The 23477-nt window shown below is 39.9% G+C and overlaps 2 long non-coding RNA genes and 1 pseudogene across 2 annotated transcripts in view; 2 read left to right on the forward strand and 1 right to left on the reverse strand.

The window, feature by feature from the left end:
- The window catches only part of LOC134809368 (uncharacterized), a 141585-nt gene that overhangs the window by 35661 nt on the left and 82447 nt on the right, over window positions 1-23477 (forward strand). The window lies entirely within an intron of this gene.
- LOC473673 (serine/threonine-protein kinase B-raf-like) lies at window positions 17385-19954 on the forward strand (annotated as a pseudogene).
- The window catches only part of LOC134809369 (uncharacterized), a 68375-nt gene continuing 62338 nt past the window's right edge, over window positions 17441-23477 (reverse strand). Inside the window, exons 2-3 of the long non-coding RNA XR_010154907.1 lie at window positions 19755-19916; window positions 17441-19497 (exon numbers count right to left, since the gene is read on the reverse strand). This is a non-coding gene — a long non-coding RNA (uncharacterized LOC134809369). The remainder of the gene's footprint in view (window positions 19498-19754; window positions 19917-23477) is intronic.

A 23477-nucleotide genomic window follows, 5' to 3' on the forward strand; every position in this document is an offset into this window, starting at 1 on the left:
GTGTGTCTCTGCACGTGAGATGGGTTTTCTGAATACAGCACACTGATGGGTCTTGACTCTTTATCCAATTTGCCAGTCTGAGTCTTTTAATTGGAGCATTTAGTCCATTTGCATTTAATGTTAATATTGTTATGTGTGAATTTGATCCAGTCATTATGGTGTTAGCTGGTTATTTTGCTCGTTAGTTCATGCAGTTTCTTCCTAGTCTCGATGGTCTTTAGATTTTGACATGATTTTGCAGCAGCTGGTATCGGTTGTTCCTTTCCATGTTTAGCGCTTCCTTCAGGAGCTCTTTTAGGGTAGGCCTGGTGGTGACAAAATCTCTCAGCATTTGCTTGTTTGTATAGGATTTTATTTCTCCTTCACTTATGAAGCTTAGTTTGGCTGGATATGAAATTCTGGGTTGAAAATTCTTTTCTTTAAGAATGTTGAATATTGGCCCCCACTCTCTTCTGGCTTGTAGAGTTTCTGCTGAGAGATCTGCTGTTAGTCTGATGGGCTTCTCTTTGAGGGTAACCCAACCTTTCTCTCTGGCTGCTCTTACCATTTTTTCCTTCATTTCAACTTTGGTGAATCTGACCATTATGTGTCTTGGAGTTGCTCTTCTCAAGGAATATCTTTGTGGCGTTCTCTTTATTTCCTGAATCTGAATGTTGGCCTGCCTTGCTAGATTGGGGAAATTCTCCTGGATGATATCCTGCAGAGTGTTTTCCAACTTGGTTCCATTTTGCCCGTGACTTTCAGGTACACCAGTCAGACGTAGATTTGGTCTTTTCACATAGTCCCATATTTCTTGGAGGCTTTGGTCATTTCTTTTTATTCTTTTTTCTCTAAACTTCACTTCTCACTTCATTTCATTCACTTCATCTTCCATCGATGATACCCTTTCTTCCAGTTGATCGCCATGGCTCCTGAGGCTTCTGCATTCTTTACGTAGTTCTCGAGCCTTGGTTTTCAGCTCCATCAGCTCCTTTAAGCACTTCTCTGTATTGGTTATTCTAGTTATACATTCTTCTAAACTTTTTTCAAAGTTTTCAACTTCTTTGCCTTTGGTTTCAATTTCCTCCCGTAGCTCGGAGTAATTTGATCGTCTGAAGCCTTCTTCTGTCAGCTCGTCAAAGTCATTCTCCATCCAGCTTTGTTCCGTTGCTGGTGAGGAACTGCGTTCCTTTGGAGGAGGAGAGGTGCTCTGCTTTTTAGAGTTTCCAGTTTTTCTGCTCTGTTTTTTCCCCATCTTTTTAGTTTTATCTACTTTTGGTCTTTGATGATGGTGACGTACATATGGGTTTTTGGTGTGGATGTCCTTTCTGTTAGTTTTCCTTCTAACAGACAGAACCCTCAGCTGCAGGTCTGTTGGAGTACCTGGCCATGTGGGTTGTCAGTCTTCCTCTGCTGGGTGGTGCCTCCCAGTTAGGCTGCTCGGGGGTCAGGGTTCAGGGACCCACTTGAGGAGGCTGTCTGCCCGTTCTCAGATCTCCAGCTGTGTGCTGGGAAAACCACTGCTCTGTTCAAAGCTGTCAGACAGGGACATTTAAGTCTGTAGAGGTTACTGCTGTCTTTTTGTTTGTCTGTGCCCTGCCCCCATAGGTGGAGCCTACAGAGGCAGGCAGGCCTCCTTGAGTTGTGGTGGGCTCCACCCAGTTCATCCTTCTGGGCTGCTTTGTTTACCTAAGCAAGCCTGGACAGTGGTGGGCGCCCCTCCACCACCCTCACTGCTGCCTTGCAGTTTGATCTCAGACTGCTGTGGTATCAATGAGCAAGACTCCGTGGGCGTAGGACCCTGGGAGCCAGGTGTGGAATATAATCTCCTGGTGCGGCGTTTTTTAAGCCCGTCGGAAAAGCGCAGTATTCGGGTGGGAGTAACCCAATTTTCCAGGTGCCATCTGTCACCCCTTTCTTTGACTAGGAAATGGAACTCCCTGAACCCTTGCACTTCCCGAGTGAGGCAATGGCTCGCCCTGCTTCGGCTCATGCATGGTGCAGGCATCCACTGACCTGTGCCCACTGTCTGGCACTCCCTAGTGAGATGAACCCGGTACCTCAGATGGAAATGCAGAAATCACCCGTCTTCTGCATTGCTCACGCTGGGAGCTGTAGACCGGAGCTCTTCCTATTTGGCCATCTTGGTTCCTCCCCCCTATTCTTTTATTTTTTAAGAATATTTTTGATTAATAGAGAGACAAGGCCAGGTGTAGTTATAATTGCTATATCTTCCTGTCAAGTTGATCCTCATCATTTTGTAGTGACCTTTTTGTTTCTTGACAAAAAGTGTTTTGAATTGAAGCCCATTTTGTCTGATTAAGTGTAGCTACCCCTACTTTCTTTTAGTTACTATTTACATGGAATATATATTCCTATCTCTTTGCTTTCATTATATGTGTCCTTAAGACTAAAGTGAATCTCATATATAGCATTTCACTGGATCTTACTTTTTAAAATTCATTCAGCCAGTCTGTGGCTTTTGTGAATTTGTAATGAGTATTTTTGGAATTATTTTTGGGCATTTCATAGATCTCCATTTCTTTTGAGTTGTTTACTGGAAATTTATTATGTTCCTTTGGTGGCGGGGGATCATGTTTTCTGATTTTTCATATTCCTTGTAGCCTTGCATTGTGTTCTGTACATTTGAAGAAGTCACTTCTTGAAGACTTTACAGACTAGATTCTATAGGGAAAGATTTTCTCCTGCAAGTGGGTATGAGGGTACTGGTTGGGTAGGGTGCATATCAATGCCAGATTAGAACCAGGTCTGGGTTTGCAAGGGGACATCAATTATGGGGGTGTGCAGGGGCACCAGGTGCAGGAGCATACAGAGGCAACAGGTCTGAGGTGTGGGTGTGGGTGCATGTGGTGGAGCCAAGGCTTGGGGACAGGTGTTGTGTTGCTGGCTCTAGAAGAGTGCACACCAGCTCCAGCTCTAGGAGTATGCAGTGGTGTAGAGTCCAAGCAACTCTGGATGGTGGGGTCTGCATTGGCAAAGACTGTAGAAGTCCTCGGCAGTGAATGCTGCAGAGGTCCTTGGTAGTGGCAAGGGCTGCTGAGGTTCTCTTGCTTTCATTTCCCCTCTGGGAGACCTTATGGTTGAGGTGATTACTCTTTGTACTGAGCTATGCTAGCCTGGGGTACAGGAGGACAAGGATAAAATTCTTCCTACCCTTTTCTATGTGGCCATCCTTGGTTTTTGTGTTCCACTGGTTTGCTACAGATTTGTTATTGTACTCAGGAGCACTCCCAGAGATATTTTTGTCTATGAATATTTACATTATTGTTTTTGTTAGAGGATGAGGGCTGGCACGTCCTAGTCTGCCTTCTTACTGACATCACTCCTGGTTCTATTATTGATAGAGCAATGTTGAAATCTCCAACTGTTATAGTAGATTCATCTATTTCTCTTTGTAATTCTATCAGTTTTTGCTTCACATATTTGGGCACATTTTTGTTAGGTACATGCACATTAAGGATTGTTATATCTTATTGGAGAATTGACAGTTTTATTATTATGTGATGCTTTTTATTATCCCTGACAGTTTGCCATACTTTGAAGTCTGCTGTGTCGGGAAATAATATAGCTACTTTCATTTTACTTTGATTAGTATGAGAGTAGTGTATTATTCTCTATTCATTTACTTTTAATCTATTTGTGTGTTTGTATTTAAAGTGCATTTATTTAGAGAATAAACAGGTTGGGTCTTGCTTTTTGATCTAATCTGACAATTTTTTAATCTTTTATTTGGAATATTTAGACTATTGGCATTCAAAGTTATTATTGATATATTCAGATTAATATTTACCATATTTGTTACTGTTTTGTGTTTGTTGACCCTGTTTTATGTTTCTATTTTTGCCTTTCACTTTCTTCTACATTTTGTGGTTTTGATTGAGCATTTTACATGATTCCACTTTATCTGCTTTCTTAGAATATTAGTTATACTCTTTTTAACTTCAGTTTGTTTTGCTTTTTACTTGTTCTTAGGACAGAGTGATGATTCTAACATTTTTACATGTTAGGCTGGATTTCCAAAGCCATTTTTTTTTTACTATCAGATTTTTTATGGTTAGTTTGCCAACCCTGGTCTAGAAAAAAGACAAGATTCAAATTCCAAAGAGCACAACTATAAACATCAGGACTAGATGGTCAAAGCCTCTTCCATTCTTTGTAAGAAAATGGATGGATATTGGTGAGGCTGGAGGTGGAAGTCTCAGTGGGCCCAAGGTAGAAGCAGAGAGTTTTCATCCAAGGTACCTTGGGGTGACCAAACCAGAGAACAGAATGAGTTGAAACAATGTAGGAAAGCCAGCACGGGGGAGGCCAAGGCAGGCGGATCATGAGGTCAGGAAATCGAGACCATCCTGGCTAACACGATGAAACCCCTTCTCTACTAAAAATACAAAAAAAAAAAAAAAATTAGCCGGGTGTGGTGGCGAGCGCCTGTAGTCCCAGCTACTCAGGAGGCTGAGGCAGGAGAATGGTGTGAACCTGGGAGGCGGAGCTTGCAGTTAGCCAAGTTCACGCCACTGCACTCCAGCCTGGGCGACAGAGCAAGACTCCATCTGAAAAAAAAAAAAAAAAAAAAAGAAACAATCTAGGAAAAATGATGGTTAAGGAGTAGGGGGGATTGACTGAAGTTTATTCCAACTCAAGGAAGGCTAGAGGCAGGAATTTGAAGCTGAGACAAAGCCAGACATCCAGAACCAGGGAGATTAAAAGATGAGAGCAAGAATAAATGCAGACAACTTGGAATCAATGGCAGCAACAACCGGAGTGGGTTGTTGGTGTAGTCGGAAAGAATGAGAGAATGAGAATATGCTTTTAGAGGTGGTGTGAGAGGTCTGAGGTGATTACTAAAATGCCTGTTAGTATATGTAGCTTAGGTTTATGAGTCAGCCAATGTATGATACTTATGTGGGTCAGTCAGATTAACAGAAAAATGGTAGACATAACCCTTTACTGAGTTGGTGCACACTGTTCCTAGATTTTCCTGAAGGAAAATTCCGACATATTTTAAAATGTTTTGTGGTAGCAGGAAAGCTCCTATAACTGCTCTTCTAGCTGATATCTGTCCAATTGCGCTAAGTATTGGAACTGATTAGTATCAATGGCAGTCAAATACTTATTTCACTATGTATTCTGATTTCCCATATGAAGTTTCCTAGGCAGTTGGAGAGGCATGGGATGACATTGATAGGTAGGACCTAGCAGGGAGTGGTGGAATAGATATTAACATAGTTTGGGTGGGAAGCAATTGGAACTTGAAAGGCTGGCATGGTTTTTCAGTAGCCACAAATATTATTGTCAATGTTAGATAATGATGACAGGTCTGAAAAGGAGAAGGCAGCATGCCACACATTTATATCTCCCATGGAGCTATTCAGCTGTCTTATAGTATATCTTCTTGGGTGGTTTTTATCCCTTCTGGGTACTATGGGGCCTGACAGGGTTGTAGTATTGCTTAATATTAAGTATGGGGGAAATTGTGGGTCAGTGTTATAGAAGTCTCTCAATAGTGCTTTTTAGAACCCGGATATTAAGTGAGATCTTTGGTCAACTTTCAGGTTTTATGAAGTTCCTGGAAATGAGACACTTCTTTGATAAACAAAGTGGCAATACTAGTTGTGAATGGGAGTTCGGGAAAGGGTATAAAACCTATCATCTTAATGAGGATTCTACCACTTCCAATATGGTATCATATCTTTAAGAAGGAGAAAGATCCATGTTGAAGTACAATGAAATGGTATTTAATGGAGAATTTGGTGGTCAAGATAGGATAGAATAATACATTTGGGATTGCAGTGCCTGTCCATATAAACACTCTGTGTCCTCAGTCTAAAAGAACCATGCCTGGCATATAGTAGGTGCTTGATAAATATCTTTTGCACGAATGAATGATTTTCTTTTCACTTACTAGCCATGTTAAGAGTTTTGAATGGGCTGCAGTGGCTTTTTAAGGTAGTGAAGAAGAACCACGTACCTGAAGTTTAGGCTACTCTTTTTATGACATAGAACACTCTTTGAACATTGGGACTAGTTGCTAGTAGTTAGTTGAATAAGCATGTTATGTGAGAAGTTTCCAAGATTATCCCCGTGTTTTGTGATTTGCTAGAAAGACACACAGGGCTCTGCATATAGTCTTTTATAAATCTTTTTATTATTTAAAAAAAGTGGGGACATAGTGTGTATTTATATATATATATATATATATGCACACACACACACACATATATGTATGCATGTATATGGTACATGAGATGTTTTGATACAGGCATGCAATGTGAAATAAGCACATCATGGAGAATGGGCTATCCATTTACTCAAGCATTTGTCGTTTGAATTACAAACAATCCAATTACATTCTTTAAGTTATTTAAAAATATACAAGACTTATATTGTGCTAAATATAGCAGGTCTTATTTATTGTATATTTTTGTACCCTTTAACCATCCCCACCTCCTCCTCAGCCCCCATACCCTTCCCAGCCTCTAGTAACCATCCTTCTATTCTTTATATCCATGAGTTCAATTGATTTGAGTTTTAGATCTCACAAATAAGCAAGAACATGTGATGTTTGCCTTTCTGTGCCTAGCTTATTTCACTTTACATAGTAATCTCCAGTTCTGTCTATGTTGTAAATGATTGGATCTCATTCTTTTTTATGGCTGAATAGTACTCCATTGTGTTTATGTACCAAATGTTCTCTATCCATTCATCTGATGGTGGACACATGGGTTGCTTCTAAGTCTTAGCTAATGTAAAAAGTGCTGCAACAAAAAGTGCAGATATCTCTTTTATATACTGATTTCCTTTCTTTGGGTATATACCCAGTGTAGGGAGACCCCCTGAAACTATTGCTATGGAATAAAAGATGAAATGCTCCTGATTATTGTAAATATAAAATTGCATGCAGGATTGTTTAAAGACAATGCCAGGTTGGACTGCCAGAATGAGCCAACAGCATGTGATGTGCTTCCTCCTGCAGAGAGCCTATGAATGGACGTGCAGTCAGGGAGGTTTCATACCACCAAGATTCCTATCCCAGAAAAGCAGATGTTCATAGCTCTGGGAATGGATTGCGACCCTTGTGGAGGGCCTATAAATGGACACATGAGGGGTGCCTTTTCATATGGATAAGGTAGGGCTATAAACGCCTTCATCTTGCCACGGCTCTTCTAGGCCTCTTTAGGGTTAAGACATACTCCCTTCTGAGAATTTCTGGTCTAACCAGTTGTCTAGCTTCACGTCCTGTTTCTATGGATTGTTTGTAACCAGCTTTTGCTGCAACTGTTACTGCTGATAAATATCTTGCTAATCATAGGTTATGGAAAGACTGTGTTTCAGTTTTAAGGCTCTGTTAGAAATTACTGATAGACACACTATATTGTAAATTCTTATCTCTGTATACTGTACTTCTGCATACAGATGTTATGTTAAAGAATTACTTCATCCCCATGTGACCATCTCACCTCATAATCAAATGACCCTAAATCCCTCACTAACCTACCCCCACCCTCACTAAACTTAATAATAAATGTTGGTATATCCAGTGCATTGGTGGCATCATAGGACCAGAAGGCGGTGACACCCCCGGACCCAGCTTTCACTATCTTGTGTGTGTCTATTATTTCTTGACCTGCCGATCTGTCTGGGAACAAAGAAAGAGCCCCGTTGCATTGCGGGCTGCTGGCCCGATCCTGCAATAACCCAGCAGTGGGATTGCTGGATTTTATGGTAGCTCAATTTTTAGTTTTCTGAGGAACCTCCAAACTGTTCTCCATAGTGGTTGTGCTGATTTACATTCTCACCAACACTATATGAGGCTTTCTTTTTCCCCACATCCTCACCAGCATTTGTTATTGCCTGTCTTTAGATATAATTCATTTTAACTGGGATGTGATGATATCACATTATAGTTTTGATTTGCATTGCTCTAATGATCTTTTCTTATGCCTACTTGCCATTTGTATGTCTTCTTTTGAGAAAGGTCTATCCAAATATTTTGCCCATTTTTTGATGGGATTATTAGATTTTTTCCTGTAGATTTGTTTGAGCTTATATATTCTGGTTATAAATCCTTTGTCAGATGGGTAGTTTGCAAATATTTTCTCCCATTCTGTGGGTTGTCTATTCACTCTGTTGATCGTATCCTTTACTGTGAAGAAGCTTTTGTCCATGTTTGCCTTGGTTGCCTGTGCTTGTGGGGTATTGCTCAAGAAGACTTTGCCCAGACCAATGTCCTAGAGATCTTCTTCAATGTGTTCTTTAGTAGCTTCATAGTTTGAGATCTGAGATTTAAGTATTTAATCCATTTTGATTTGATTTTTGTATATGGCAGGAGATAGGGGTCTAGTTTTATTTTTTGTCATATGGGTATCCAGTTTTCCCAGCACCATTTCTCAAAAAGATTGTCTTTCCCTCAGTGTATGCTATTGGTAACTTTGTCAAAAATGACTTCAACGATGGGTGGGTGGATGTGTGCCTGGGTTCTGTATTCTGTTCCATTTGTCTGCATGTCTGTTTTTATGCCAGTACCATGCTATTTGGGTTACTATAGTTATGTAGTATAATTTGAGTCATATAGTTATGTAGTATAATTTGAGTCAGATAATGTGATTCCTCCGATTTTGTTCATTTTTCTTTGGATAGCTTTGGTTATTCTGGGTCTTTTGTTATTCCATATAAGTTTTAGAATTTTTTTCTATTGCTGTGAAGAATGTCATTGGTAGTTTGATAAGGACTGCATTGAATCTGTAGATTGCTTTGGGTAGTATGAACGTTTAAAAAATACTATTTTTCCAATACATGAACATTGAATATCTTTCAATATTTTTGTGTCCTCTTTAATTTCCTTCATCAGTGTTTTATAGTTTTCATTATAATAATCTTACACTTCTTTGGTTGAGTTAATTTCTGAGTATTTAATTTCATGTGTAGCTATTGTAAATGGAATTACTTTTTAAATTTCTTTTTCAGATCGTTCACTGTTGGCATATAGAAATGCTACTGATTTTAGTATGTTGATTTTGTATCCTGAAACTTTACTGAATTTATCAGTTATAACAGTTTTCCTGTGGAGTCTTAGGATTTTCCAAATATAAGATTATACCATCAGCAAACAAGGATAATTTGACTTCTTTCTTTCTAATGTGGATGCTGTTTATATCTTTCTTTTGTCTGATTGTTCTAGCTAGGATCAGTATTATACTAGCTGTGTGTCTGTCATATGTGGCTTTTATTGTGTTTAGGTGTGCTGCTCCTTCTATACACAATTTTTTAAGCATTTTTATCCTGAGGTGATGTTGAATTTTATCAACTTTTTCAGCATAAATTGAAGTGCTCATATAATTTTTATCCTTTGTTATGTTGATATGATATACCATATTGATTCATTTGTGTGTATTGAACCATCCTTGCGTCCTAGGGATAAATCTCACTTGGTCATGAGGAATGATCTTTCTAATGTATTGTTGAATTCAGTTTGATAGTATTGTTTGAGGATTTTTGCATCAGTATTTATCAGAGATATTGTCCGGTAGTTTTTTTTTTTTTAATGTCTTTTTCTGGTTTGGGTATCATCGTACTACTGGCCTTATAGAATGAGTTTGGATGTATTTCCTCCTCCTCTGTATTTGGGAATAGTTTGAGTAGAATTAATATTAGTTCTTCTTTAAACATTTGGTAAAAAACATTTGATAGCTTGTATGTATCTAGGAATTTGTCTATTTCTTCTAGATTTTCCAATTTATGGGCATATAGTTACTCCTAGTAACCACTAACAATCTTTTGAATCTCTAACAATCTTTTGAATTTCTGCAGTGTCAGTTGTAATGTCTCCTTTTTCATTTGTGATTTAATTTACTTTAATTCCTCTCTTTTTTTCTTAGTCTAGGTAAAACTTTGTCAATTTTGTGTAACTTTTCAAAAACAGCCACTTTTTGTTTCATTGACCTTTTGTATTGTTTTCTTTATTTCAATTTCATTTATTTCTGCTCTAATCTTTGTTATTTCTTTTTTTGTATTAGTTTTGAGTTTGGTTTGCTCTTTCTTTTCTAGTTCTTTAAGATGCATCATCAATTTTTTTGTTTGAAGTTTTTTCTCTGTTTTGATGTAGGCACTTATAGCTATAAATTTCCCTCTGAGTACTGCTTTTGCTGTGTCCCATAGGTTTTGGTGTATTGTGTTTCCATTATTATTTGTTTCAAGAAATTTTTCATTTTTTTTTCTTAATTTCTTCATTGACCCACTTGTCATTTAGGAGCATATTGTTTAATTTCCATGTATTTGTATCATTTCCAAAATTCCTCTTGTTATTTATTTCTAGTTTTATTCCACTGTCTTCAGAGAAGCTACTTGATATTATTTCAGTGTTTTTGAATGTATTATGATTTGTGACTTAACATATGGTCTGTCCTTGAGAATGATCCCTGTGCTGAGGAAAAGAATGTGTAGTCTGTAGTTATTGGATGAAATGTTCTGTAATTATCTATTAGAACCATTTGGTCTATAGTGCAGATGAAGTTTGATATTTCTTTGTTGATTTTTCTGTCTGGAAGCTTTGTCCAGTGCTGAAAGTGGGGTGGTGAAGTCTTCAGCTATTATTGTACCAGGTCTTATCTTTCTCTATAGCTCTAGTAACATTTGCTTTGTATATCTGAGTGTTCCAGTGTTGGGTGCATATATACTTATAATCGTTATGTCCTCTTGCTGAATTGACCCCTTTATCATTATGTAGTGATGTTCTTTGTGTCTTCTTATAGCTTTTGTCTTGAAATCTGTTTTGGCTGACATAAGTATAGCTACTCCTACTTTTTTTTTTTTTCATTGACATGGAATAACTTTTTCCTCTCCCTTTATATTCAGGCTATGTGTGTCTTTATACGTGAAGTGTGTTTCTTGTAGACAACACATCGGTGGGTCTTTTTACTTATTTATTTAGCTAGTCTGTGTCTTTTTGATTGGATAATTTAGTCCATTTTCATTCAATGTTATTATTGGTAAGTAAAAACTTACTTTCACCATATTGTTATTTGTTTTCCAGTAGTTTTGTGGTCTTTTCTTCCTTCCTTCTTTCCTTTGTGTCTTCCTTTAGTGAAGGGGATTTTCTCTGGTGATATGATTTTGTTTCTTACTTTTTATGTTTTATGTCTCCATTGTATGTTTTTAGGTTTGAGGTTGCCATGAAGCTTGCAAATACTATTTTACAACCCATTGTTTTAACCTGATAACTTAACACTGTTAGCATAAACAAACAAATGAGCAAAAGAAAACAAGTAGAAACCTTATGGTTGAACTTCGTCCCTCGCTTTTTAATATTTTGTTGTTTCTATTTATATCTTATTGTATTGGCTATGTCTTGAAAATTTGTTGTAGTCATTATTTTTGATGGGTTCATTATTTAGTCTTTTTACTTAGGATAAGAGTAGTTTACACACCACAGTTACAGTGTTATAATATTCTGTGTTCTTCTGTGTACTTACTACTACCAGTGAGTTTTGTGCTTTCAGATGATTATTGCTCATTATTGTCCTTTTATTTCTGGTTGAAATACTGCTCTTTTTATTATTATTATTATTTTTTATTATACTTTAAGTTTTAGGGTACATGTGCACGTTATGCAGGTTAGTTACATATGTATACATGTGCCATGCTGGTGCACTGCACCCACTAACTCGTCATCTAGCATTAGGTATATCTCCTCATGCCATCCCTCCCCCCTCCCCCCACCCCACAACAGTCCCCAGAGTGTGATGTTCCCCTTCCTGTGTCTATGTGATCTCATTGTTCAATTCCCACCTATGAGTGAGAATATGTGGTGTTTGGTTTTTTGTTCTTGCGATCATGCTGCTATAAAGACACATGCACACGTATGTTTATTGCGGCATTATTCACAATAGCAAAGACTTGGAACCAACCCAAATGTCCAACAATGATAGACTGGATTAAGAAAATGTGGCGCATATACACCATGGAATACTATGCAGCCATACAAAATGATGAGTTCATGTCCTTTGTAGGGACATGGATGAAATTGGAAATCATCATTCTCAGTAAACTATCACAAGAAATACTGCTCTTAACATTTCTTATAGGACAGGTCTGGTATTGATGAAATTCCTCAGCTTTTGTTTGTCTGGGAAAGTCTTTATTTCTCTTTTATGTTTGAAGGATATTTTTTCTGGATATACCTTTCTAGTGTAAAAGTTTTTTTCCTTCAGCACTTTGAATATGTCATGCTACTCTGTCCTGGCCTGTAAGGTTTCCACTGAAAAGTCTGCTGCAAGATGTTTTGGAGCTCCCTTGTATGTTATTTGTTTCTTTTCTCTTTCTGCTTTTAGGATCCTTTCTTTATCCTTGACCTTTGGGAGTTTGATTATTAAATGTCTTGAGGTAGTTTTCTTTGGGTTAAATCTGCTTGGTGTTCTTCAAACTTCTTTTACTTAGATATTGATATCTTTCTCTGGGTTTGGAAAATTCTCTGTTATGCCTTTGAATAAACTTTCTATTCCTGTCTTTTTCTCTACTTCCTGTTTTAGGGCAATAACTCTTAGTTTGTCCTTTTGAGGTTATTATCTAAGTCCTGTAGGAATGCTTTTTTATTTGATTTTTCTCAACACAGCTATTTTGAATTCTTTGTCTGAAAAGTCACATATCTCTGTTTCTCCAGGATTCATCCTGGGCTCTTATTTAGTTCATTTGATAAAGTCATATTTTCCTGGTTGATATTGATGCTAGTTGGTGTTCTTTTTTGTCTGGGCATTGAAAGGTTAGGTGTTTATTATAGTCTTCACTCTGGGCTTATTTGTAGCTGCCCTTCTTGGGAAGGTTTTCTAGTATTTGAAAGGACTTGGGTGTCATGACCTAAGCTGCTTCTGCTCTAGGGGACACCCCAAATATAGTAATGTTGTGGTTTTCACAGACTTATAGAGGTATCCTCTTCATGGTCTTGGACAAGTTGGGGAAGAATTCTCTGAATTACCAGGCAGAGACTTGTTCTCTTCCCTTACTTTCTTCCAAAAAAGAATCTCTCTTTCTAAGCCACCTAAAGCTGGGAATGGCACAAGCAACCCTGTGGCCACCACCACTATGGCTATACTGGGTCAGACCTGAAGCCAGCCCAGTGCTGGATCTAGCCTAAGGCCTGCTGTGACCACTCCCTTTCTACTTCCTGTGTTCGCTCAAAGTCCTGGGGCTCTACAATCATCAAGTGGCAAAGCCAGCCTGGACTGTGTCCTTCCTTTCAGGGAGGCAAGGTCCCCCAATTCCCTGGTGGGTCCAGAAGTGCTGTTTGGAATTCACGGACTACAGTCAAATTCCTTTGAAGTCTACCAAGTGTTCTATTGCTTTGTGACTGTGCTGGCAGTCAAACCACAAAACACATTTTTTAAAACTCTTCCCTCCCCTTTTCAAAGGCAAAGGAACCTCATTTCCTAGCTACTGCCACCCCAGCCCACAAAGAGTACTGCCAGACTATTGCTTATACTCCCTTAACACCCAAAGTCTCTTAAGTCAGCTTGTTATGAATGCTCCCTGGCCTGGGACTCACCCTTCAGGACAATATTCTCACCTTTGGCCCAGGGCAGGTCCAGAAATGCTGTCCAAGATTCAAGTCCTGGAATTGCTCTACCCCACTGTGGCCATGCTGGTACCTAATGTGAAAGACAAAGTCCCCTTTCTTTTTTTCTCTGCTTTTCTCAAGCAGATGGAGTTTTGCCCTGTAGCCACCACAGCTGGTCATGTGCTGTGAGTCTCACCTGAAGCCAACAAGTCTTAGCCATTCACCCAAGGCGGGTGTCACTGCTCATTATTTAGGGTCGAAAGGCTCTTCAGTTGGCATGTGATAAATGCTGTCAGGACTGGGTCCTTTCCTTCAAGGCAGCAGGTTATCTTCTGGCCCAGGGTGTGTTTAGAAATGTCTGGGATCTAGGGCCTAGAATGGGGCCCTTAGGACTCTGACCAGTGCCCTATCCTGCTGTGGCTTAGCTGGTATCTTAGATGTAAGATAAAGTTCTCCCCTCTCTTCTCTCTCTTCTCCTCAAGTGGAAGGAAGGATTCTCTTTTGAAGCCATGAGCTGTGCAGCCTGAAGTTACGGAGGGGTGATGGCAATATTACCTTGGCTGCCCCAGCTGATGTCTTAGTATGTCATGTGCTCACTCAGTTCACTGTCTCCAGGCCTAATTTAGCACTAGAACTCACCTAAGAGTTGCAGTTCTTATGTCCTAGACTGCTTTTCAAGTTTACTTGGGGACACAGGATGCTATTGTCTTTAGTGGTGAGGTTTGCAGGCACTCAAGTTTGGACTTCTAGAATTGATAATTTTCCTCTGGCAAGGTCTGATTTAAATGCTCCCTTCGTAAGTGGGCATCAGCTGAGTTTGGTCTGGTTTTTCTTTCTGCTCTAACTGGACATCACTGAGTTCATTGGGTAATAACTGCTGTGTTCTTTTTCCCCCAGTGCCTAGAGAAGCTCTCTGCACCACTCTGTGGCTGCCAGAGTGGAGGAGGGGTAGCATCAGCAATTCAGGACTTTTGTCTCTTCAGTGCCTCTTTCAACAATATGAAGTTAAATCCAGGTACTATGAGTGCTCACCTGATTTTTGGTTCTTATGAAGGTATTTTTTTTCTTCTGTGTAGATAGTTGTTAACTTGGTGTCCTTGTGATGGGGATGATTGGTGGAGCTTTCTATTCCATCATCTTGCCTGCACATAGTTTTATGGACGGTTAAGAGTTATTCTAGTGATGCAATAAGGATACACAACTAGATTATAAAGGAAAAAGACACAGGTGAAGTCTAGAGAAATCCCTGTGCAAGCCTTGTATGCTCTCCTTCTCTAAGAGGGGTGACACAGAGTGCACGTTTAGCCCAGCAATGAAAATGCAGCAACTTGTGTGAAATGATTTCTACCATGGAAGCACACTAGAGACTCAGGACCCAAGATTTTTACTGGGGACTAATCACACAAGCACTCCCTGCCTGGCACATGCCAAATTGCCGGATTCAGCAGGAAGGTAGGTGTTCAGCAAAAATCATATAGCTTGCACATATAATCTACAGTGTGCCTCCCTAATAAGTTATCTGTTGACTGAGAATACTCCAGAACCAAGGTTGAAGATGTCAGCTAAGGGCCAACCTTGTAACTAGGCCCTTCTAAGAATAGCAGTCTCAGGCCTGCTAAATTAAATCTTTATCGCTCACCATTTATCTACTGTGCTATAGCTGAAATTGATAATCAGAATGTTCTCAGGCCAGATAATCTTTCAGAATCATATTCCTCTGCTACCTCCTAAGATTGGGGGCCTGTTTTAACTTCAGGATAATAGGAAAAGGGAAAGTTATCTATAAAAGAAAGTCTACCTCACTTGGTATAGACTGAGTTTTTCTGGCCTCTGATGCTGTAAGTTGTGATAGCTACATTAGACCTCCATGAAATTTTGGGATTTTTCAATGTGATATATTCATGTCTCAGTAATGGCCTTGATCATCAACTTTCTTTTCTCACATTGGGTAGCTGCCTTTAGCCATGACCAACTTTTTTTGAAAATTAGTAACAGAGAAATAATTTGCCTGGGTAAATGGTTGGATATTCATAGGCCAATATTATGAGAGAAATAGTTTTTAGCTCCTGGAGTGCAAAACTATTTTCTGTATAACTCTTTCCTTTTCTGGAAAAGTAATTTAATGGAGTAGTCATTATGAAAGGATGATAAAGAGCTATCAGTAATATCTAGCAACTCCAGAGCTGCTAAACTTCCTTGATTGTCTGGAGGGCTTCTTGGTATAGAACTTCTGATATTCTTTCTAGAATCATGTGGATGCCACGGCTCAACAAGGCATAATTCAAGAGCTTCTCTTTTATTCTTAAAAGCAAATTTCTCGAGGTTGACTTAGAAGGGAGAGTGGTATACCTGGTCTAAAATCAAGAGTGTCATTCACTTTTAAAGAGATGTGACTTAGAACTTCCCTTTCCCTGGGAATTTAGGTAAATATAGCTTGAATCCTCAATTTTATAACCTGTGCAAGTCTAGTATTCTCCCCATGATTGCTGTGAATGTTCAGTCTTATATCTTCCCATATGCCTCTCTGCTATTTAGAGACAGAAAGTAGGTATTAGTGGTTGCTCTCCCCACCCCAGTGATAGGGGTGGGGAGAGCTATGAGGGGAAATGAGGAGCGACTGCTACTGTGAATGCAATTTATTTTAGAGGTGATGAAAATGAAGTAAAACTGATTGTGGTGATGGTTACACAACTGTGAATTTATGAAAAATCATTAAATTATATGGGTGTATTCACTTTAAATGGGTGAATTGTATAGTAGGTAAATTTTATTTCAATAAAGGTGTTACTTTTTTAAAAAAAGTAAGGACATGTGTAGATTTATTAGGTATTGCAGATTTGCCACCAGAAGTGTTGTAGCAGTTTGCTTTCTCACCATGAACGTATGAGAGTGCCTGTTTCCTCGCAGCTTCACCAACAGAATATGTTGTCATTTTTTTTGCCAGTCTGATAGGTGAGAAATTGTGTCTCAGTGTATTTTTACTTTGCATTTCTCTAATTCTGAGTTTGAACATCTTTTCATATGTTTGAGGATAGTTTTTATATCTTTTGTGTGAATTGTCTGTTTATGTATTTTCCCTATTTTTCTATTGGGTTTTTGGTTTTATTCATTCAATTTTTAAGAGTTCTTTGTATGTTAGGAATATCAGCCATAGTCTGTCAGTATCCACATCCTTAACCATTACACTCCATTGACTTCCTGCTCTGGCACTTTATCCACTTAAACCCAATTTTTCTAACTTCTATACTTGTAAATGTCTCAAATACTTAACATAGAATGATTTAAATGTAGTATAGGCCCTTAAAACCTACTATTTAGGGGCATGTTTCAAGCCATGTTCTCCTGAAGCTCTACCAGTTCTGGGAAAATGGAGGGAGGTAGGTAGTACAGCTGGATAGCCTATTCTGGGAGATTTGGGGAAGTATTTGCTTCTAAGACTCTTTGCTATTTATTTTTCTCTGTAGCCCCAGCCCTACAAAATGAAGAACCTAATATCTCTCTGTTGCAGTCTATTCGGCCATCCTTAATGCTATTAAGTAAAGGTGGAATCATAGTTACTGAGGTAGCAAGTCATCTTGCTTTGGTAGTCAGTGTATGGGGAGGAGCAATAAAGGAATTTGACCATTCTGTTTAACTTCACTCTTCTGGAGCTGCACTGTTGATCAGCATAAGAACAAAGCTATAAAGCTTTTATTTTGTCTTTTAGCTGTGCCATCTTAAGACCTTGTCCAGCATCCTTAGTATTCTCCCTTTTGGAGTGAGTCTGCCTTATCATTATTATTATTGTTATTGCTATTATTGTTTTGCCCTTGACTGCCTTCACCTGCCTTGTCCTTGACAGCTTGGAAGTTTCTTTAAAAAGTAAACATGCAATTACCACATGACACAGTAACTGAATTTGGGGGCATTTATCCCAGATAAATGAAAACATATGATAAGATGGCGGCACTGAGCAGTGGCGGTGGTGGCAGTGCGGAGCCCGGTGAGGCTCTATTCAATGGGGACGTGGAGCCTGAGGCCGGCGCTGGCGCTGCGGCCTCTTCGGCTGTGGATCCTGCCATTCCCGTGGAGGTTATCTTCTAAAAATGTAGAAACCAGACTTTTAACTTTTAAACCAACAGAAGAGAACAAATGATTAATAAAAATTAATCCCAAAGAAGTTAAGAAAAGAAAGAACCAGTAGGAAAAATACCACAAAGTATGGAATATCAAACAAATAATCAATTAAGTTGACACAGGAACATATAGAGGCCCTATTATACAAATTTTTTGGGGAGTATATTCCACCATCAATATATCTGGAGGCCTATGAGGAATACACCAGCAAGCTAGATACACTCCAACAAAGACAACAACAGTTATTGGAATGTCTGGGGAACGGAACTGATTTTTCTGTTTCTAGCTCTGCATCAATGGACACCGTTAAGTCTTCTTCCTCTTTTAGCCTTTCAGTTTTTCTCTTTCAGTTTTTCAAAAAACCTTTATCTCTTTCAGTTTTTCAAAATCCCATAGATGTGACATGGAGCAACCCCAAGTCACCACAAAAACCTATTGTTAGAGTCTTCCTGCCCAACAAGCAGAGGACAGTGGTACCTGCAAGGTGTGGAGTTACAGTCGGAGACAGTCTAATGAAAGCACTGATGATGAGAGGTCTAATCCCAGAGTGCGGTGCTGTTTACAGAATTCAGGATGGAGAGAAGAAAACAATTGACCAGGACACTGGTGTTTCCTGGCTTACTGGAGAAGAATTGCATGTGGAAGTGTTGGAGAATGTTCCACTTACAACACACAACTTTGTACGAAAAACATTTTTCACCTTAGCATTTTGTGACTTTTGTCAAAAGCTGCTTTTCCAGGGTTTCCGCTGTCAAACATGTGGTTATAAATTTCACCAGTGTTGTAGTACAGTTGTTCCACTGATGTTTGTTAATTATGACCATCTTGATTTGTTGTTTTTCTCCAAGTTCTTTGAACGCCACTCAATACCCCAGGAAGAGGCCTCCTTAGCAGAGACTGCCCTTACATCTGGATCATCTCCTTCGGCACCCCCCTCAGACTCTACTGGTCCCCAAATTCTCACCAATCTGTCTCCTTCAAAATCCACTCCAATTCCACAGCCCTTCCGACCAGCAGATGAAGATCACTGAAATCAATTTGGGCGAGACCGGTCCTCATCAGCTCCCAATGTGTGTATAAGCACAATAGAACCTGACGATATTGATGACTTGATCAGAGACCAAGGATTTCGTGGTGTTGGAGGCTCAACCACAGGTTTGTCTGCCACACCCCCTGCCTGGGTCACTCACTAACGTGAAAGTCTTACAGAAATCTCCAGGACTTCAGCGAGAAAGGAAGTCATCTTCATCCTCAGAAGACAGGAATCAAATGAAAACACTTGGTAGACAGGACTTGAATGATGATTGGGAGATTCCTGATGGGCAGATTACAGTGGGACAAAGAATTGGATCTGGATCATTTGGAACAGTCTACAAGGGAAAGTGGCATGGTGTTGTGGCAGTGAAAATGTTGAATGTGGCAGCACCTACACCTCAGCAGTTAGAAGCCTTCAAAATGAAGGAGGAGTACTCAGGAAAACATAACACATGAATATCCTACTCTTCATGGGCTATTCCACAAAGCCACAACTGGCTATTGTCACCCAGTGGTGTTAGGGCTCCAGCTTGTATTACCATCTCCATATAATTGAGACCAAATCTGAGATGATCAAACTTATAGATATTGCACAACAGACTGCACAGGGCATGGATTACTGACACGCCAAGTCAATCATCCACAGAGACCTCAAGAGTAATAATATAGTTCTTCATGAAGACCTCACAGTGGAAATAGGTGATTTTGGTCTAGCCACAGTGAAATCTTGATGGAGTGGGTCCCATCAGTTTGAACAGTTGTCTGGATCTTTTTTGTGTATGGCACCAGAAGTCATCAGACTGCAAGATAAAAATTCATACAGCTTTCAGTCAGATGTATATGCATTTGGGATTGTTCTGTATGAATTGATGACTGGACACTTACCTTATTCAAACATCAACAACAGGGACCAGATAATTTTTATGGTGGGACAAGGATACCTATCTCCAGATCTCAGTAAGGTACGGAGTAACTGTCCAAAAGCCATGAAGAGATTAATGGCAGAGTGCCTCAAAAAGAAAAGAGATGAGAGACCACTCTTTCCCCAAATTCTCACCTCTATTAAGCTGCTGACCCGCTCATTGCCAAAAATTCACCGCAGTGCATCAGAACCCTCCTTGAATTGGGCTGGTTTCCAAACAGAGGATTTTAGTCTATATGCTTGTTCTTCTCCAAAAACACCCATCCAGGCAGGGGGATATGGTGCATTTCTTGTCTACTGAAACAAATAAGTGAGAGAGTGCAGGAGAGTAGAAACAAAAGGAAAATAAATGAACATATGTTTGCTTATATGTTAAATTGAATAAAATATTCTTTTTTTTAAGGTGAACCAAAGAAAACCTGTGTGGTTAAAGACTAGATATAATTTTCCCCCAAACTAGTATTTATACTTAACATTGCATTTTTAACATCCAAGGATTAAAATACATAGACATTGCTAAAAATTGGCAGTGCCTCTTCTAGAGGCTTTACTTTCTATTCTGGGTTTGTTTCATTCACTTGGTTATTTTAAGTATTAAACTTCAGTTTTCTCATGCAACTTTTGTTACTAGCTATCACATGTCCACTAGGGACTCCAGAAGAAGACCATACCTGTGCCTATGTTTGCAGGTGGGAAGTTGGCAGTAGGTTAACCTGGGTTAGATAAGGCAAACTGAATAGATCTAATTTAGGAAGTCACTAGAATTTAATAATTCTATTTTTATTCTTAATACTTTTTCTTTCTTTTCTTTTTTTTCTTTTTCTTTTCTTTTTTGAGACAGAGTCTTGCTCTGTCGCCCAGGCTAGGGTGCAGTGGTGCGATCTCGGCTCACTGCAAGCTCCGCCTCCTGGGTTCATGCCATTTTCCCGCCTCAGCCTCCAGAGTGACTGGGACAACAGGCACCCACCACCACGCCCAGCTAATTTTGTTTTTGTATTTTTAGTAGAGATGGGGTTTCACCGTGGTAGCCAGGGTGGTCTCCATCTCCTGACCTTGTGATCTGCCTGCTTAGGCCTCCCAAAGTGCTGGGATTACAGGCATGAGCCACCGCGCCCAGCCCTTAATACTTTTTCTATAGTGATTTCTTTTTACAACAATTTGGAAAATGTGGATAACCTTTATTTCCTTGAAGCAGTAAACTAAATTTCTTTTTATAAATTGTGAGTGCAGGTGACCAAAAATATTGCTGAGGAGTAGCATACTTGACATGAGTAAAATGTCTTAACTTTGGATTTTTATTGGGAAAATGTTATAAATAGGAATTCCTTTTAAATAACTTTTTAAAAAATACATTAAGGATGTCTTGCTCATGGAGAAGTCAAATTTCATTGCAAATGCATTGCCCCCTTCGCACCCACTTCCTCCACTCCAAAAAATCTTCACAGAATCCTGTGAGAACTTTTAGATGTGTTTTTCTTTGAGATAACTCTGGTTTCCAAACACCAGGTAATAGATATTTTAAAGTTCTTTATTAGATTATTCTTACCTGTTATTATGCATATTTTAGCAATCACCTTATCATTTTCTCATGAAATTTCTGTCCTCCTTATATTCTTTGCCCAGCAAGATTCTACTTATGATGAATGAATGCTATTCTCCTTTTTGCATTCCATAGTATGAAGTATTTGTTAGCGTTCTCTAATACTTATACTTTGTTGTGTAGAAAATGGGAGTATCGAGCCAAGATGGCTGAATAGGAACAGCTCCGGTCTACAGCTCCCAGCGTGAGCGATGCAGAAGACGGGTGATTTCTGCATTTCCATCTGAGGTACCGGGTTCAACTCACTAGTGAGTGCCAGACAGTGGGTGCACCTTGCATGAGCCGAAGCAGGGCGAGGCATTGCCTCACTCGGGAAGCGCAAGGGGTCAGGGAGTTCCCTTTCCTAGTCAAAGAAAGGGGTGACAGACAGCACCTGGAAAATTGGGTTACTCCCACCTGAATACTGCGCTTTTCCGACGGGCTTAAAAAACGCCGCACCAGGAGATTATATTCCGCACCTGGCTCAGAGGGTCCTATGCCCACGGAGTCTTGCTGATTGCTAGCACAGCAGTCTGAGATCAAACGGCAAGGCGGCAGCGAGGCTGGGGGAGGGGCGCCTGCCATTGCCCAGGCTTGCTTAGGTAAAGCAGCCTGGAAGCTCAAACTGGGTGGAGCCCACCACAACTCAAGGAGGCCTGCCTGCCTCTGTAGGCTCCACATCTGGGGGCAGGGCACAGACAAACAATAAGACAGCAGTAGCCTCTGCAGACTTAAATGTCCCTGACAGCTTTGAACAGAGCAGTGGTTCTCCCAGCACACAGCTGGAGATCTGAGAACAGGCGGACTGCATCCTCAAGTGGGTCCCTGAACCCTGACCCCTGAGCAGCCTAACGGGAGGCACCCCCCAGCAGGGGCAGACTGAAACCTCACATGGCCGGGCACTCCAACAGACCTGCAGCTGAGGGTCCTGTCTGTTAGAAGGAAAACTAACAGAAAGGACATCCACACCAAAAACCCATCTGTACGTCACCATCATCAAAGACCAAAAGTAGATAAAACTAAAAAGATGGGGAAAAAACAGAGCAGAAAAACTGGAAACTCTAAAAAGCAGAGCGCCTCTCCTTCTCCAAAGGAACGCAGTTCGTCACCAGCAACGGAACAAAGCTGGATGGAGAATGACTTTGACGAGCTGACAGAAGAAGGCTTCAGACGATCAAATTACTCCGAGCTACGGGAGGATATTCAAACCAAAGGCAAAGAAGTTGAAAACCTTGAAAAAAGTTTAGAAGAATGTATAGCTAGAATAACCAATACAGAGAAGTGCTTAAAGGAGCTGATGGAGCTGAAAACCAAGGCTCGAGAACTACCTAAAGAATGCAGAAGCCTCAGGAGCCAATGCAATCACCTGGAAGAAAGGGTATCAGCGATGGAAGATGAAGTGAATGAAATGAAGTGAGAAGTGAAGTTTAGCGAAAAAAGAATAAAAGGAAACGAGCAAAGCCTCCAAGAAATATGGGACTATATGAAAAGACCAAATCTACGTCTGATTGGTGTACCTGAAAGTGACGGGGAGAATGGAACCAAGTTGGAAAACACTCTGCAGGATATCATCCAGGAGAACTTCCCCAATCTAGCAAGGCAGGCCAACATTCAGATTCAGGAAATACAGAGAATATCTCAAAGATACTCCTCGAGAAGACCAACTCCAAGACACATAATTGTCAGATTCACCAAAGCCAAAATCAGGAAAAAATGTTAAGGGCAGCCAGAGAGAAAGGTCGGGTTACCCGCAAAGGGAAGCCCATCAGACTAACAGCAGATCTCTCGGCAGAAAATCTACAAGCCAGAAGAGAGTGGGGGCCAATATTCAACATTCTTAAAGAAAAGAATTTTCAACCCAGAATTTCATATCCAGCCAAACTAAGCTTCATAAGTGAAGGAGAAATAAAATCCGTTACAGACAAGCAAATGCTGAGAGATTTTGTCACCACCAGGCCTACCCTAAAAGAGCTCCAGAAGGAAGCGCTAAACATGGAAAGGAACAACCGATACCAGCCGCTTCAAAATCATCTCAAAATGTAAAGACCATCGAGACTAGGAAGAAACTGCATGAACTAACGAGCAAAATCACCAGCTAGCATCATAATGACAGGATCAAATTCACACATAACAATGCTAACTTTAAATGTAAATGGACTAAATGCTCCAATTAAAAGACTCAGACTGGCAAATTGGATAAAGAGTCAAGACCCATCAGTGTGCTGTATTCAGGAAACCCATCTCATGTGCAGAGACACACATAGGCTCAAAATTAAAGG

The sequence above is a fragment of the Pan troglodytes genome, chromosome X, assembly GCF_028858775.2.
Source record: "Pan troglodytes isolate AG18354 chromosome X, NHGRI_mPanTro3-v2.0_pri, whole genome shotgun sequence".
NCBI classification, from domain to species: domain Eukaryota; kingdom Metazoa; phylum Chordata; class Mammalia; order Primates; family Hominidae; genus Pan; species Pan troglodytes.